At 53.7% G+C, this 18,199-nt stretch overlaps 2 non-coding genes across 2 annotated transcripts; both read left to right on the forward strand.

Annotated features, from left to right (window-relative positions):
* The first annotated feature begins 624 nt into the window (after positions 1-624).
* TRNAK-UUU (transfer RNA lysine (anticodon UUU)) lies at positions 625-717 on the forward strand. The gene is given in 2 exon segments: positions 625-662; positions 682-717. It is a non-coding gene; the product is annotated as a tRNA-Lys (tRNA).
* A 14,176-nt stretch (positions 718-14,893) lies between these two features.
* On the forward strand, positions 14,894-14,966 carry TRNAK-CUU (transfer RNA lysine (anticodon CUU)). Its single transcript has one exon. It is a non-coding gene; the product is annotated as a tRNA-Lys (tRNA).
* The last annotated feature ends 3,233 nt before the right edge of the window (positions 14,967-18,199 follow it).

An 18,199-nucleotide genomic window follows, 5' to 3' on the forward strand; every position in this document is an offset into this window, starting at 1 on the left:
TATCAGTCACCGGTACAAGCCAAGGGCAGCCTGAGGCCCTGGTCGTCTGCTAGCCCGTTGGTCTTTTGTTGTCTGGTTTTAGCCCATTCAGGGTCATGATGAGGCAGGACATCTGTGCTCTGAGGCATCAAAGACTGTGCTTGAGATTAGTGCATCTGTGCTCTCAGGCATTCCAAGACTGGGCTGTTTCCTTTGGTCCTTTGTGCTCTGGAGCACCTCAGAGGGGCAGGATAGAGGAGAGCAGGGGAATTCTGTCTGGCTACAAACAGCAGAAGCATGAGCTGGAGTTGGAGGAGAGGCAGCCAAGGGGGCTGAGCAGGGGTAAGTGGGGATGGGCCCCAAGCTGCCAGTGTTGTGGGGAAACTGGACTCAAACTGCTGCCCTGGTGTTAAGAGGGGGAGGATACTGATGCCATGTCACAGCCTTGGAGAGGGTTTGTGATCTGCCCCAGACTGGCCCTGCAGACAGTCTCCGCTGTGTGACTCCCCTGCTGGGTCTCAAGGCCATAGTGGTGTTCGGCAACATGGATGTGGTGGAGGTGAGGGGCTGTGACCTGTCCAAACAGGTCCTGGGGCTGAAATACGACCTGACCCCTAAGTCATGTGGGCCACCCCCAAAAACATGGCTCCAGTGGCGCAATGGGTTAGCGCACAGTACTTTTAGAGCAGTACTGCAATAGACATGCTGAGGTTGTGAGTTCAAGCCTCACCTGGAGTGTGGCTTTTCCAAAAAAAAAAGAGACTCACCTGGAAGACTCTGAATCAGAAAACATTAGGACTGGAAGGGACCTCAAGAGGCCATCAGGTCCAGGCAGCTGCCCTTGTGGCAGGACCAAATACTGTCTTGACCATCCCAGATAGACAACTATCTAACCTATTCTCAAATATCTCCAGTGATGGAGATTCCACAACCTCCCCAGGCAATTTATTCCATTGTTTGACCACCCTGACAGTTAGGAACTTTTTCCTAATGTCCAACCTTAACCTCCCTTGCTGCAGTTTAAGTCCATTGCCTCTTGTTCTATCCTCAGAGGCCAAGAAGAACAAGGTTTCTCCCTCCTCCTTATGACACCCATTTAGATACCTGAAAACCGCTATCATGTCTCCCCTCAGTCTTCTCTTTTCCAAACTAAACAAGCCCAATCCTTTCAGCCTTTCTTCATTGGTCACATTCTCTCGACCTTTAATTATTCTTGTCGCTCTTTTCTGGACCCTCTCTAATTTTTCCACATCTTTCTTGAAGTGTGGTGCCCAGAACTGGACACACTACTCCAGCTGAGGCCTAGCCAGCGCAGAGCAGAGCGGAAGAATAACTTCTCGTGTCTTGTTCACAACACACCTGTTAATGTATCCCAGAATCATGTTTGCTTTTTTTGGAACAGCATCACACTCTTGACTCATATTTAGCTTGTGGTCCACTATAACCCCTCAATCCCTTTCTGCTGTAGTCATTCCGAGACTGTCTCTCCCCATTCTGTACGTGTGAAACTGATTGTTCCTTCCTAAGTGGAGCACTTTGCATTTGTCCTTATTAAACTTCATCCTGTTTACCTCAGACCATTTCACCAATTTATCCAGATCATTTTGAATTATGACCCTGTCCCCTAAAGCAGTTGCAACCCCTCCCAGCTTGGTATCATCTGCAAACTTAATCAGTGTACTTTCTGTGCCAATATCTAAATTGTTGATGAAGATGTTGAACAAAACCAGTCTGAAAACAGACCCCTGCAGAACCCCAGTTGTTATACTTTTCCAGAAGGCTTGAGAACCATTAAGAAGTACTCTCTGAGTACGGTTATCCAGCCAGTTATGCACCCCCCTGATAGTAGCCTCATCTAAATTGTATTTGCCTGTTTTTTTAATAAGAATATCATGCGAGACCATATCAAAAGCTTTACTAAAGTCTAGGTATACCACATCTACCACTTCTCCCGATCCACAAGGCTTGTTATCTTATCAAAGAAAGCTATCAGATTGGTTTGACATGATTTGTGCTTTACAAATCCATGCTGGCTGTTCCCTATCACCTTACCACCTTCCAAGTGTTTGCAGATGATTTCTTTAATTATCTGCTCCATTATTTTTCCTGGCACAGAAGGTGAGCTGACTGGCCTGTAGTTTTCTGGGTTTTTCTTATTCCCCTTCTTATAGATTGGCACTATATTTGCCCTTTCCCAGTCTTCTGGAATCTCTCCTGTCTCCCATGATTTTCCAAAGATGATAGCGAAAGGTCAGATACCTTCTCTATCAGCTCCTTGAGTGTTCTGGGATGCATTTCATCAGGCCCTTGTGACTTGCAGACATCTAATTTTCTAAGTGATTTTTAAATTTTTCTTTTTTCATTTCAACTTCTAACCCGACCCCTTTCCCACTTGCGTTCACTATGTTGGGCCTCCGTTCAGCTGATTTCTCAGTGAAGACCAAACCAAAGAAGTCATTAAGCCTCTCTGCCATTTCCAAGTTCTCTGTTACTGTTTCTTCCTCCTCGCTGAGCAATGGCCCTACCCTGTTCGTAGGCTTCCTCTTCTTTCTAAAATATTTATAAAAAGCCTTCTTGTTTCCCTTTATTTCTGTAGCTCATTTTAGCTCATTTTGTGCCTTAGCCTTTCTTGCTTCTGCATTCTTGTGTCATTTGCCTATATTCATCCTTGGGAATTTCTCCTTGCTTCCATTTTTTATATGATTCCTTTTTTATTTGAGATCATGCAAGATCTCCTGGTGAAGCCAAGCTGGTCTTTTGCCATATTTTCTCTCTTTCCTGTGCAGCGGGATAGCTTGCTTTTGGGCCCTTAATAATATCCTTATGAAAAACTGCGAACTCTCCTCAGCTGTTTTTCCCTTCAGTTTTGAATCCCATGGGACCTGACCTACCAGCTCTCTAAGTTCTTCTGAATCTGCCCTCCTGAAATCCATTATCTCTATTGTGCTGTTTTCTCCTCTTTCCTTCCTTAGAGTTGTGAACTCTATGATTTCATGATCATTTTCACCCAAGCTGCCTTCCACTTTCAAGTTCTTGACCGCTTCCTCCCTATTTGGGAAAATCAAATCTAGAACAGCTTCCCCCCCAGCCCCGGCCCCAAAAGGGCTTATTGGGGATTTGAACCCAAGATCACACCCACCTGAAGAGAAAATTACACCCCTAGACCAACAAGCGAGCTTTTAAGGGTTATCACACACACTCACAGCCTTCCACACTCCTACGTTTACACAGATGAACTCCCACTGCTGGTACTGACAGCTCTGTGGGAAAGTTTACAATGGATTTGAACTACATGTGTTTTCAACCCCATGTTTAGATTTTCATAAGCTGTGACATATTAATATAGTAGAAGCTCTATTATCTATCACTCACAGGGCAAGCTAGATAATCAAATGCTCCAGATAGAAGACTTACCTACCCTAAATGCAAACCCAGCCACACCTGCCAGATGAGCTGATGTCCTTCAGTAGATTTTCTCCTACTTCTTTATAATTACTGAAGAGACTCCAAGCAGATTGAAGAACACTGTCCCACACACAAAGGAAATCTGCCTCCCTGACTGATGGTAGCTCTGTGAGTGGGAGAAGCAAGGTCAGTGGAGAAGCTGTGTTGTGCAGCTGGGCAGAGGAAATTTAATCAACCCCCATTTGAAAAACTACTCTAGGCTGGGACAGAAAAAGGAGCCTGGGGAAGAAGAGGTTGTCCTACAGGAACCTGAAGATTAGTGATTCAAGCAAGAGTGAAATGTGGGTGTGGGCCAGTGGTAGAGTGTTTGATTTCAGATGAAGTGATCTTCTTTCTAATCCATGCTCCCCTTTTAAAAGGCAGCCACTTGTATGACAAGAGTTGTCTCACCTTAACCACCATACTCTGCATTCCTATAGTGTGGGGATCCTGAAAATGGAGATGAACCCTTAACATTTGCCAGTGCCAATGCAGATAAACCTAGCAAACCCCTCCCTCTGCTGAAATCTGGCTATACACGGAAACTGACAGTTGATACTGAAATGAGGAATTTTGGGTCTCATTTCCATAAAGAGGTTCTCATTCAGAGTCTATCAAATATTTCACTTCCAGCAGGAAAGGTCTCTGCACACTTTGTAAATATGTGTGGAGGGAGAACATGAATTACTCTGGAAATTTACAGCCAAGGCCATTATGTCCTCCCTCAGCTAGATATTCATACACAAGCACTACCAAGCTCCCCAGTCTCTGCATTTCTGTTAATTCTCTGCAGGCTGGTTATTGTAAAAGAAAAATTGACCCTTTTCATCCTTTTGGGGGCTTCAGAGAAATGTCACCTTACAGCCAGGTGGAGCCGGCAGCAAGACGGGCTGGGCTCAATGTCTCGGGGAGAAGAGTGGTAGAAATGGGGCAGGAAGGAGTTTCCTGAGAGGTGAAACAGCTGGAGGGTGGCATGGAGTGCAGGGTGCCAGCCTGTCAAGAGTCACAGGTGCCCCAAGAAGTTCCATTTGGTAGGTCCTGGGGTGTAAACAGCAGGAGTCTGATCTCTGCAATCTGAGTTCAAATCTCAGTGGTCTCCTTGTTGGTTGTGTTGTTGCTGTAAATCTCTGTCTCCCCAAAGCTTGGGCTTCTTTGTCCACAGGTGCACCTGAGGAAGTGTTTTTTCCTCCTCCTGGATGAGTGAGGCCCACTGGAGCTAGATAGGTCTCTGGCTGGGCTGATTTACCAACATGGCTGCAATAGGTTGGAACCCTGGAACTTACCAGTCTGTGTAGAGATACATGAGCACTGAGGTTGTGTTTTTCACAGCTTCTCCTGATTGCCACACAAGTGGTGCCTGTACCTGGAGCTGCCAGGCTGTTCCTATTGCACACACGGCATTTAAAGGAAGGACCATCCAGAGCAGGCTGAGAAAGTCAGGGGACAGCAGGTGAGAGGGAGAGTTCCAGGTTAGAGCACAACTCACCTGTCCCCCTCTGGGCCCTTGGAGCAGGGGCTGCTAGTTCTGACACCTTCATGGGATGCCCTAAAGCTACCGAGCACCCAAGGCCAGCACAAGAGGAGGGGAGGGCCAGGACTCCATGTGGCCAGAGGACTTCCCTAAAGATCACAGGGCCTGGCTGCTCCCCCCTGCAAAGCAGCATGTGCTCTGCAGCCAGCCTCAAAATGGGACAGAAAATCAGCCACTCCCCCAGAGGGGCCTCTTAACTGTGGGGCAGGAGATGAGTCCCACAGAGGCTTTTCCCCAGCTGCTGAGAAGCACAGGAGAACTCAGGGCTGCACAGGGTGGCACAGTTGAGTGGAGACCTGCCCCTCCGCCTGTGGCTGGATCTATTGCTGTCAGGGGCAGAGCACCATTCATTCCCCTGGGCAAGTACCTGCTCCTCTCCCAGCTGTGCACTGCCCAGCCCAGGAGCCTGGAGAGACCAGAGCCCCATCTCAAGCCTTGGAGAGGTGCCCTTCCCCCTCACTGGCTGCACCTGAGCCAGGGCTGCCCCCTCCTTGCCAGAGCACTGCACCCCTGGGTGCACGTGGGGCCCTGCTGAGGCCCTGGCAGCAGCACTGCAGGGGACTGAGGTGAGCAGAGCACTGCTGGGCTGACACTGGAGACAGGCTGGGCCCTGTCAGGCAAATGAGATCATCCCACCCCCACCCTTGGCAGCCAGAGCTCAGCTCAGCCTCACAGAGCTGGTCTGTGCTTTGCATGAGCCCAGCAGAGGAGCTGGGAGGCAGCATGCTCAGGGGAGGGGGTGTGTCAGAAGCAACATTACACCCTGAGGCTGGGGCTCAGCAAACCTGTGACTAGGAAGGTGCAGGGAGGAGGGGATCTGAACCCAGGCATGCAGAGCACAACGGATTATTAGTGCATCACCTTCCCCACTCAGCCACCTCCCCTGCTACCTCTATGGGCTTTTCACCTCCACCAACGTCAGTCCTGCCAGGAACCTTTCTGCCACTGGCTGCTCAGCCGGGGACACAGGGTGGCAGGTTTGGCCCAACAGGGCTACACTCACTCCTGTCTCCTGCACTGCGGCTTCCTCGGGGGAGCAGGGCCCCCAACACAGCCGGGTGCAGTGCCCCAGCCAGACACAGGGGCAAGGTGGGGGCAGCCCTGGCTCAGCTGCAGCCACTGACATGGGCAGCTGTCTCTGAGGGAAGGGCCTGTCTCCGAGGCTGGCTCAGGGGCTCTGCTCTGTCCAAGCTGCTGGGCCGGGCTGGGCAGTGCACAGCTGGGAAAGGGGCAGACACTGGCCTGTGGGGATGAATGTCACACTCCCCTCTCTGACACTGAGAGCAATAGATCAGTCTGGAGCACCAGCCACAGGGCCTGAGGCAGGCGTCCCTGTGTGCATCCCGCCCTGGAGCCCCCGGGGTCCCTGCTCAGGGGTGCCCAGAGAGAGGCTGTTGAAAGTGCCGTTTTCTCCTGCTGCCCTGGGAGCTGGGCACTTCCCCACCGGCACAACAGCACAGGCAGAACATGGCCCCTGCCTGCACTAAATGCCGTGTGGGGAGCTCCTGAGAAAGCGCCAGTGGGGAGCACCTGGGGCTGGGCACAGAGAGAGGAGACGAACCCCGGGGGTGGGAGAAAGTGCCTGGGGTGCAGAGACACACACAGGGCCTGGAGCCCAAAGCTCGGCCCCACTCGCTCCTCCTGCTCCCAGGGACTCGGCCAGAGCGGCAGCTGCAGCTTTTGGGGGTGTAATGGCCTGAACGCCCAGCAACCCCCCTTCCCCTGGCGGTGGGTCTGTGCACACCCGAGCCCTTCCTCCCCGGGGGGGAACAACTCGTCTGCAGTGTGGGGTGTCCCTCCCAGCTCCCTCACTGCCTGCAGCCCAGGGGTTAGTGATTGTCCCCTGGACTCCCCTCCGCCTGTCAGACCCACACACTGTCAGGACAGGCAGCCCTTGCTGGTGCCCTGCTCTGACCTCCTGCCCACGGCCAGTCCCAGGGCCTCACCAACGTGCAGTGCAGAGTGACGTGGGGGTGCACTAGGGGTCACTCGCACCCTCCAGCTTCCACTCCCACCGCAGTCACCATCAACGCTGCTGGAGGAGGAGGTGGGGCAGGGGCAGGAGAGGGGCAGAGCCGGAGGCGAGGGCAGGGCGTGGGGCAGAGGGGAGCTGTTTCAACACTTCCCCAGTCACCACTGAACCCACTTCACCCACAGCCTCTGTGCAGCGGAAGGAAAACCCTGATGCATGGACCTTGGGCACAGCCCGGACCGAAGCTCCCTCTTCCCCTGCTTCTGCTTAGAACAAAACCCAGCTGTAGTGCCCTGCCCTGGGACCTGCACAGTCCGGACAGGGGCAGGCTCTGCTCTGGGGCTGGGTCCTGCACCAGCTCTGTCCATGTGTCCCTGCTGGACGGGTACAGACAGGGGCTGTGGCCGGCCCTGGGCAGGGTTTGCAGCTCTTGTGTCTCCCCCGACACTCTCTGCTCCTTTGCAGCTGCTCCGTTAGCGCAGCATTTGCAAAATGGGCCTTCTCCTGGCCTGCTGCTCACACAGCTCCCCTGTCCTCGCAGCCTCCGCTGACTCCCACTTCTCACCTCCTCAAACACAGGCTGCAGCTCCGCACTCACCTGGTCCTTCATGAGCGACCGCCCTGCACAACTGCTACCCCCATTCAGGTCCCACCTCCTGTCAGCCTCACCCCAGCCTCCATCGCCTCTTGGACCAGCCGCACACACGTTTCCTGCTCTCTCCCTCGCAGGCCCTCCCACCTGGGAGCAGCTTTCCAGAGAGATCCACAAAGCTCCCAGCCGCCTCCTTCAAACCCGTCTGCACCACGGTCCTCCAGCAAGCGGTACGGCAGAGAGGCTGCGGGTGCTGGGAGATCCCCGCCTGCACTGCTGGGCAGGGCTGTCTGCTTCTTCCCTTGCTCCCCGTCTGCCTGTCTGTTTGCAGCTGCAGTCACTCAGCTGGGCCTGGAAGCTGTCGGCTGCAGGGGCGGCTTTTCTGTCTGTGTCTGTACAGCCCCGAGCACAAGAGCCCCAGGCTGGACTCCTGCACACGGCAGTGACACACACAATGCCAGGGACGCGCGGATCGGATGCTCCATAAGGGCGCTGTGTGAATCGAGACAGGACTCTGAGTGACTCTCTGGCTCATCCCCTAAGGCTCCACTGCCCCATTTCTGGCTCCCCCAGCCCTGTCCTGTCTGTGGAGCTACCAGGGCCAGGCCTGTCACTATTTCCTGCCTGCGGGGAGCAGGAGGTGGCCGGAGGGGAGGAGTTGGGGCAGGGACAGGAAGAGGCAGAGAGCGGCAGGGCCTGGGGATGAGGTAGAGGAGGGTGGGCAGAGACAGAGCAGAGCAGGACACCATTTCAGGGGCAGAGCGCAGTGGGGCATGAGGGGGGCACCGACTTGCCTGGAGCTTTGCTCCGAGCTCCCCCAAACAGCAGCAGCCAGTGCGTGTCTGGAGCAGCAACCGCACCACAGCCTCAGCATTTGCTCCCGGCACAGGCACCTTTGTGTGGCAAGCTCAGGCTGTGCTCAGAGCGCCTGCCTGCACTGCCAGGGTAGGAGTGTGGCGAACACAGGCCTCACTGTGAGCAGGATTGGAACCTGCCCAGGGAAACCCGATTGGGGGTCTAGTCCAACACCCTCATCGCTCAACCATCACAGCTGAAATGTGGCACCTGGTGTTAAGCCAGAGACACTGGAAACTAATCACAGGGCCCAGGCCTGACGTCCTCAGCACCACAGAATTCACCCAGCAGCCTGGCTCCCAGCACACAGGGGATCTGGGGCGCTCTGTGCTCAGCCATGTGCAATGGCACAAGAGAGCACCTTGAACATCTCCCCTCCCCCTGGAGGGAACGGGAACAGCTCTGCCCTGGAGGCTGGGTCTGGAAGAGGAGGTCAGGGCCATGGCTGAAGCACTTGGCTGGGATGCAGCACTCAGGACCCCTTCCCCAAATACTCTTATCTACCCCCCATCGGACACTGTGTTCTGCTTCAGCTGTCCGGCCGCCTCCAGCATGGGCTGAGCTCAGGGGCAGGTGGGTGACCTGCCCTACAGCTGAGAGGGCATCGGACCCCTTCCACCAGTCGGCTCCTTCACTCAGTGCACCCCAGGGAGCTGAGCCCTTGTGCCCTGCAGTGAGGCAAGTCAGGGCAGGGCAGGGCTGGGTGCGGTGCTGTGTCTGTGGCTGGGTTCCCTATCAGCTGTGCCCTTGTGTGGCTGCTCGGAGAGACTCGAGTGTTGCCCAGCTGATTAGCAGAGCGCTCACCACTGAGGCTTTTGTTTCCATAGGTGGTGCACATTGGTGCATAGTTCAGAGCATATAAAATTTATTCCACACGTGGGTGGAAGAGGTTGGAGGGAGCATCGTCTGTGGGTGTCCAGCCAGGCTAAGGCAGGGCAGTTTGTTGTGTGCTGGGCCTCACTGGGAGTTTGGGGAAGGCCAGCTGGGGCTGCAGAGCTGGGTGTGCGGCTGGGTTTGCTGGGTTACGTCACGGTGGTTTTCTTTTCTGCGGTGTTGTGGAAGCCATCTTAGATAGACGCCGTTTCTTGCTTCTTAGTTCTGCACGTACACAAGAGCTTCAGCTTTTCCTGGCCTATTTGGGAACGGCAGGGAGGGTGAGCTGAGTGCAATGCGTTAATGAACTCTGGATTTGGGGCTCTTACTCCCTAGTACCTGCTCCTCCTGGCTGATAACATTTTTCTCTCTGAAAAGAATTGGTTTCTCTCACTAATTCCTTCTGGCTCTGGACTTGTTTGTGTGAGGGTATAAAATACTGGAGTTAGCTGCATCAAGCAGCCTTGCTGGACCTGGCTTTACTGGTGTCCAGTTTGGCTCATCTGTTGCCTTGTTGAATTCAATAAAGCTGAATGTTAGCTGCCTACACACAGAGAAGTCTTTTGCTTCAACAATGTGGTGCTTTTTGAGACGGTAACACTGATCTCTCTGACACACCTCATGCAGGGGCCATTGCTCCTTGTGCCAAGGCATGTGGCTGGGATCAGGACTCAGGACCCTTTCCCAAATCGACACATTCCTCCCAACACACCCATGTGACAAGACTCTAGAGCCATCACTTTGCCTGGCTGGTGCCTCAAGCGGCTTGTCTACACTTCCCCTAACTAAAAAGGGGACACGGTAATCAGGGCCAGGGGAGATTACTAAGGAAGGGCTGCTGTGTACACGCACCACTTCACTAGGCCAATTCTCCCCTTCAGCAACTTCCAAGTGTCATACTGACACTGCAGGTTCACCATCGCTTCCCCATGAAGTTCATGACTGAGTTATGCCTGTCTTGGTACAGCTCTAACAGAAATCCAAAGCAAGGCTTGGTGCAAGCTTAGAAGAGTCCAGCAAGTGGAAGTGGGCTGATAGATCGGTTCTTTCCAGGAGCCTCTGGAGGCCAGTTTGGCATGCAGAAAATGAAACTGATGCCATGAATGGGATTTGAACCCATGCTTCCTTGGGGAGACCGGAACCCCCAAGGGGTGGGGGGGCGGAAAATGTCTTGAGGCTCAGGCTTTTCACCAGTTGGCCATCTTCATGGGCCTGAAAGTAAAGCTCTTTCAATGCTAGCTTTGCTTAATCTTCTTATGAGTCAGGCAGATTTAACTCTGTCCTCATCTGCAGCACAACCCATTCAACACCAGAGAGCCATTCTCCAGCACAGCTGGCTTTCACCCATAATCACTCTGATATGAGCTAATGCTGGGAGGTACTTTATCCTTAGCTGAAAAGAAATGGATGAAGGAGGAGCTGCCAGTTTGCCACATTGAGGCTCTGTCTACCCTACAGGGATCTTGTGAAAGAAGCCCTTCCAGAAGATCTCTTCCGATAGAGCTTCTTTCAAAGAGTGTGTCCACACACAAAGAAGAGAATCAAAAGCGTGATCTGCTCTTCCAAAAGAGAGCATCCACCCAGCTCCCGCTCTTTTGAAAGAACGCCCCAGGGATCCTAAATGAAAACTGTTCTTTCCAAAGAAAGGCCCTTCAAAGGCTATTTCTACACAGACCACTTTCTTCCAAAGTGGCCTGGTAATACACAGCGTGAAATATGCTAATGAGGCATGGATGTAAACTCCCCATGCCTCATCAGCATACGGCCACGTGATTTGGAGTGCGGAAGACCGTTCTTCCGGACTCCAAACGCCGTGTAGATGCGCGTCCCCGGAGGTGCTCTTCCTGGAACAGGAAGGAAGACTGATTTCAAAAGGAGCCCTGCATTCTTTCCATTGACTTCCAAAAGAATGGTTTCAGAGTGCAGATGATCCATGGGCTGTTTCAAAAGAGCCCCCTTCTTTCAAAGCATCTTTCGAAAGAACTTGCTAATGCAGACGCAGTCTGAGGGTTGGAATTCTCCTCTGCTCAGATTTGTTAAATAAGTGGCAATCAAGCGCCCAAGTGACGGGATCTCTTTTTGGCTGTTATTCCCCACGATCCCTCAAGTGTTAAAGTTTCATAAAAGATAAAAAACCAATGAGGAAGAAAGCAGAGCAGGTGAGGTTTGGACATCCCTGGACCCAGCCTCCCAAAGCTCAGAGCTACCTGCCCTAAGCCCACACTGCACAGCTCTCCTTACACAGGAAGGAGCAGCAGGATCACTCTCCCAAGGGCACCAGCCCTCCACAGCAGCTCCATTGGCTTTCTCTGCGCCTCATTTCCTTGCCAGGTCTTCTGGCCTCAAGAACTCCCCCTCTAGGAAGTGAGGAAGTCATAGAAACAGGAATGCAGTACCTAAGCCAAACACGCACAGCCACACTTCAGCAGAGACTCATGTGGCACCACCATTCCCTCCGACAAACCTAGTTTAAAGCCCTCCTGACTAGGTTTGCAAGCCTGCCCGCAAAAATGTTCTTCCCTCTTTTTGTTACGTGGATCCCATCTTGTCCTAGAAATCCTTGTTCCCAAAACAGAATACTATGGATGAAGAAACCAAAGCCTTCTCTATGACACCACCTGCACAACCATGCATTTGCTTCCATGATTTGACAATCCCTACCTAGGCCCCTTCCTTCGACAGAGAGGATGGACAAGAACACCACTTGTACTCCATATTCCTTGATCTGTCTTCCCAGAGTTACATAATCTGTGGTGATCTGCTCAGAGTTGTTCTTTGCTGTGTCATTGATTCCTACATGGAAAAGTAGGAAGAGGTAATAATCCACAGGTTTGATGGTTTTTGGAAGACTCTTTGTTACATCCTGGATTCAAGCAACTGGTAAGCAGCAAACTTCCAAAGATTCCAGGTCTGGATGGCAGATGGATGACTCCATCCCTCTAAGGAGGGAGTCCCTGACCCCCACCTCCCATCTTCTTCTCTTAGGTATGGTGGTTGTAGAACCCCCATCCCTAGGACCATGCATCCAATGCATTCCAGTCAGTGGGATGGTTTTATTCCTTCTCTGAGAGGTCTCTGCCCCAGCACTCTCCACCATAGTACTGGTGCAGAGAGCTTGAAAGTGGTTGCTTATCTCCACTGGAGTCGGAGATACCTAAATTGGCTTTCTTGTCCTGGAGGTTACAGACTTCCAGTTTTCTTCCTTGTTTCATAGTGCCCACACAGGTTGCTCAGCCTGATGTGCCTCTGCTGGAATAAATGCTGCCTTCTGTCGAGGAAGTCTTCACTTTCTCTGATGGACCACAAGGTTGATAATAGCGCCTCAGGTCCTCTAATCTTTTCTTCCAAAATGGCAACCAGCTTGCACCTGGTATAGACAAAATCACTTTTATCTTCTGGGAGAAAGACAAACATAGCACATGCTGTGTAGTTCACAACAGCTGACTTGTCACTATCCATTTCTGCCTTTCCTACGAGAGTTCTCTCACGTGTTTTTAGTGCCACTTTTCAAGCTGTTCATTGCCATTACTGACAGGTGAAAGGCCTTCCTGTCTCCTCCCAAAGGTCTTCCTCTTAGATTATGGCTTGCATCAGAACTTGCTATGTTGTGGCCATGGTTCCTGCTCCTCCATTAACTGTGCACTCCACAAGAGCACAGGCTTCATCTAGAGCATTCCTGGCTCAGGTTCCCATCTAGAACATCTCCATAGTGACAGTGTGATCTTCAGTTTGCACATTTACTTCCCATTACACTATTAGTTAGTAAGCTAGAGACAACGCCACATCAGCAAAGCAGTACTCTGTGGTGAGGCCCCTTCGCTTCACAGGCTCCCTTAGTGCAATTCACTCCCTGGTCAGCACAGACAGTGTGTGCTGAGGCCGAGGGTGGCTCTTCTGCTGAGTGTGAGCCCTGCTGTGTCTGCCCCACACGGGGGAGCTGGGGCTGGGATATGGTCCCAGGGGATTTGCCTCTTGCCCTGGGATCAGATCTGTGGCTCCCTGGGGGGAGTTGGCAGCTGGCAGAGGGGGAATCCAGGCCGCCTGAATTGGAAAGCCTCTGGGCTGCTGTAATAAGAATGGAACTGAGTTGATGCCACCGGCTCATGCAGACAAGCTCTGCAATGCAGCAAGGGACTTTCTGGGGTGGAGCTCACGGCACTGAAGCACATGCCCCAAGTCCCAGCTTCTTGCTCCAGGGACAGGCTGTTGCAATGGGCAGCCCTGGCTCACACAGGGCCAGGTGGGTCTTTGAGCTTGGGCCACGTGCACCCAGAATGTGTGGCAATTTGAGCAGGGTGCTGTTGGCCATGCCGCCATCCTGGGACCGTGCTGTGGCTGGGCAGTTGCGGGTTGGGGTCCCCTGGGGGTGTGTGGGCTCCAGGTCATGTCTGGTGCCCCCGCCCTCTAGCACGGAGGTGTGTCCCCTGTAGGGTACGTACCTGACCCTGCTGAGCATCCCACCCAGCAGAGGAATGAGGTCCCACCACCCTTAACATCTCTGAACTAATTTGTGTAGCACAGCCAGACACTTGGACACTTGAATATCTCTGAAGAGGATTTGCAGAGTTCCACAACAACCTCTGCAGAAGTGCTGGGGGCCATGACTGGCTGGGGCAGTGGTCTCCTGTGTTTATGACTTCCCTGATTCCTAGAGCTTTGAGGCCAGCAGAACTGGGGAGGAAATGGAGAGCAGAGAAAACCACTGGAGCTGCTGTGGAGGGCAGGTGCCACTTGGCAGGGTGCTCCTGCTGCCCCTTCCTGGGGTAGTGTGAGGTGCAGTGCGAGCTTCTGGGGGGCTGGCTTTGTGTTTTGGGAAGCTGTGTCCAGGCAAGCCCCAGCCTCCCCTGGTCCAGACCCACTTGGAAGCCTGTCCCTTTTGTAGAGGTGGTGACTATTAAGCGTTCCTCTGCCTCATGGGCTGGAGACCCTGCCCCGGTGGGGTGTATTTGGACAGCAAGAATTTTGTCCATCAGGTCAACACCATGAGGACTGGACAAGAACCTTGTGATCAACATCATCTCCTGGGATGGGGAAAGGCTGGCCAGGCTGTGCCCAGGGCCCAAGTGCTTCTCAGTCAGGTGAATCAGTGATAGAATCATAGGACACTAGGACTGGAAGGGACTTTGAGAGGCCATCGAGTCCAGCCCCCTGCCCCAATGGCAGGACCAAGTACCATCTAAACCATCCCTGACAGACAGCTCTGTAACCTGTTCTTAAATATCTCCAGAGATGGAGAATCCACAACCTCCCCAGGAAATTTATTCCAGTGTTTGACCACCCTGACACTTAGGAACTTTTTCCTAATGTCCAGCCTAAACCTCCCCTGCTGCAGTTTACGTCCATTGCCTCTTGTTCTATCCTCAGAGGCCAAGAAGAGCAAGTTTTCTCCCTCTTCCTTATGACACCCTATGAAGTAAGTAGCCAAGCGAGGGGAGGGATGGAGATGGCCAAAGCCCCTTTCCAACAGGCTGGCCAGCCTCACCACAGTCTGTTTTCTTTGCATCTCACCTCCGGCAGCCCCAAGAAGAAAGACTGGAGTCTGGCCCTTGTGAGCACTTTGCCACACACATTTGTCTTTGACCCACCTGACATGCAGATTTGACTCCTTCTCCTCAGTGATAGGTCATGAGACACTTTTACCCTTGGGGCCTGGCTAGCTCAGTTGGCAGAGCATGAGACTCTTAATCTCAGGGTCATGGGTTCAAGCCCCATGCTGGGCGCTTCTGTTCTTGCACTCATGTTTTCAGCTGATTGAGCAATTCTCAAACAGCTCTTCCTGATGTCCTGGCCAAAGGCAGGAAATGTGTGTTCTTGTTCTCATCTCTTGTACAAACTGGTATTTCCATCATCTTCAGAGAGTGGAAGAGGATTTTCTTCTCTTCGTCTCTATTCCCACCTGCACAAGGACAAGAGAGGAAATCCTCTCCCCAGCTGAGTGTCCCTCTTCAGTGCTCGGTAGATTCACATCTTTCTGCATTGGCTCCAGGTGGGCACTGGGTGAACAAATCAGCTCCAACTATCCAGGGGATGGTGAGGAAATGAGGAGCTCTTGTTATTCACTTACATAAGGACAAGAGATTGCGGGTTCAAAAGTGTGATGGGAAAAGTGTTATTGGACAGGGGCAGTGATGGTTTGTGTTCAATGGAGGGATGGAGATTTCTGCTTGGAATGTTCTGATTCTTCACTCCTGCCGCCCGTCTCGCCAGGGCAGTGGAAAGGTGAGTGTCAGTCACTAGATGGCTCTCACATGGAAAGGGCACATGGGGCAATTTGCAGTTATTTGGAAAGAGCACAAAAGGTGCGTCTACACGAGAAAGCGAGATGGAAGTAGCAAGCACAACTTCGAAATAGCACGTGCCACATCTCCACGTGAGACACGCTACTTCAAAGCTGCAATCGATGTTAGCCAGTGTGATGTCAAAACTGCAGCTCCTATCAGAAGATGGGAACAGCGCCCTACGTCGACATCTGACATCGAAGTAGGACGTGTGTAGACATTCCACGCCCCTCTACTTCGAAACAGTGGGGTCCGCAATGGCAGCACTCGGCTGTTAGGAGCACTTCCTGGACTGACTCTGAGCTCCGTGACCTCTGGGGCTCTGAGTGAGGAGAAGGTGCTCCACGTAATGGGGAGCAAGCAGCAGAACGCAGAAGTGTTCCCCAGCTGGCCAAGAGCCTGACCACCCGCGGTCACCCTGCCCGCACCCCTCACCGTATCAGGAGTAAGGTCAAGGAGTTGCAGCAGGGTTACGCCTGGGCGCAGGACTCGGCCAGCTGCTGTGGGGCTGTTCCCACCACTTGCCCCTATTACTGCGAGCTCCTAGCCATCCTGGGCCCCAGCGACACCTCCTCTCCCCGGCCTTCCTTGGCGCCATGGCTGAGGAGACCCAGCAGGACGTGGAGCCTGAGTCTGGACCGGAGCCCAGCCCCGCACCCCCAGGGCCAGAGCAGGAGCCAGTCACCCACCGTCCAAGTGGTCCAACAATGAGGCTGAGCTTGTGCTGGACATCCCCTCCTACGGCTCCAGCCAGGCATCTGCCCAACGGGCGTTCCCTGACCATGGCGCTGGACTGTCAGGCATGTACCCCACAGGGCACACACCCCCCAGGGCATGACCCTGGCATGCCTGGGCCTGGCAGACGACAGCCCACGGATTAGGCCACGGCCACCAGCGCCCATCAGCACCCACACCCTTGGGCAGTCCCATGTGCCCCGTCCCCCCATGTAAATAGTTAGTGTATCTCGTTTCCCCCATGTCCATACTGAGTTATGATGGTGTTTGTTATGTTCCACACTCAGAGGTGAGATTTTTGGCTGTTTAACAAGGAATCAGTTTTATTTTCACACACACCCGTGTTATGTTTGGGGGCGGTGAGCGGGTGGTGGAGGCGGTGTGCATGTGATGGGGCTGGTGTGTGGGTGATGGGGACAGTGAGGGTGTGGTGGGGTTGTCAGTGGGTGGTGCGGGCGGTGTGCATGTGGTGGGGCTGGTGTGTGGGTGATGGGGACAGTGAGCGGGTGGTGTGGGTGGTCAGTGGGTGGTGGGGGCGGTGTGCAGGCGGTGGTGTGAGTGTGCAGGGGGTGCACCGGGGTGGCCTGGGTGGTGCTTACTGGGACCAACCCAGTCAAAGTACTCCCATAGGGCCTCACAGACATGGACCCACTCTTGGTGGGCCTGATGGCTGCGGGCAGCAGCCCAGCTCACCTGTCCTCCTTCGGGTACCCAGAGGTGCAGCTGCTGGTACTGACACATCCAGGGGGTGGCTCCAATGCCACAGAGCACCTCAGCACAGCTTAATAAGAAGGGGGACCATGACTACATGTGGCCAGAGGACTTCCATAAAGAGCCCCCCCACCTGGCTTCTCCCCTCCACCAAACCCACCCCAAAAGCAGCCTGCATGCTGAGGCCAGCATCACAAGGTGGTACAAAATCAGCCAATCTCCAAGTGGGGCCTCTTTACTGCAGGGCTCCTTTTAGCAGTGGGGCAGGAGATATGTCCCAAAGAGGCATCCCCAGCTGCTGAGAAGCACAGAAGAACTCAGGGCTTGCCCAGGGTGGCACAGTTGAATGGAGACCTGCCTCAGGGCCTGTAGCTGGTGTTGTGGAAGGACCTATTGCAGTTGGGGCAGAGAAACATTCTTTCCCCTGGGCAAGTATCTGCTCTTTTCCCAGCTGTGCACTGCCCAGCCCAGCCCAGGAGCTGGGAGAGACCAGAGCCCCTGATTCAGCCTTGGGAACAGGCCCTTCCTCAGAGGCAGCTGCCCATGTCACTGGCTGCAGCTGAACCAGGGCTGCCCCCACCTGGCCCCCATGTCTGCCTGGGTACTGCACCCCTGCACCCTGGCAGTGTTTGGGTCTCTGCTCTCCCCGGGCAGCAGCACTGCAGGGGACTGAGGTGAACACAGCACTGTTGGGCTCACACTGGAGACAGCCTGGGGTCTGTGAGGCAAATGAAATCATCCCACCCCTTGCGGCCAGAGCTCAGCTCAGCCTCACACAGATGGCCTGTGCTTGGAGTCTGCCCAGCACAGGAGCTGGGAGGCGGCAGGCTCAGCTGTAGTGGAAGTGGCATCACACACTAGCCTGGAACTCAACACAGCTCAGCCGGCTGGTGACTGGAAAGGTTCGATGAGAGCTGGATTTGCACACGTGCATTCAGAGAACAATGGATTAGCAGTCCGCTGCCTTCACCCCCCAGCCACCTCACCCAACATGCCTGCAACCTTTTTGTACGGCCCAACTTCACCCTGCCAGGAACCTTTCTGCCACTCGCTGGCCGGCCGGGGACACAGGAGGGGCAGGTTTTGCCCAACAGGGCTACGCTCACTCCTGTACCCTGCAGTGCTGCTTGCTGGGGTGAGCAGGGCCCTGTTGTGCCCTGTCCTGAGAGCAGCACAGCCCGGCCATGGTCAGTCTCTGCTCTGGGGCTGGGCCCTGCACCGGCTCTCTC

The sequence above is a fragment of the Carettochelys insculpta genome, chromosome 7 (assembly GCF_033958435.1).
Source record: "Carettochelys insculpta isolate YL-2023 chromosome 7, ASM3395843v1, whole genome shotgun sequence".
In the NCBI taxonomy this organism is placed as follows: Eukaryota; Metazoa; Chordata; order Testudines; family Carettochelyidae; genus Carettochelys; species Carettochelys insculpta.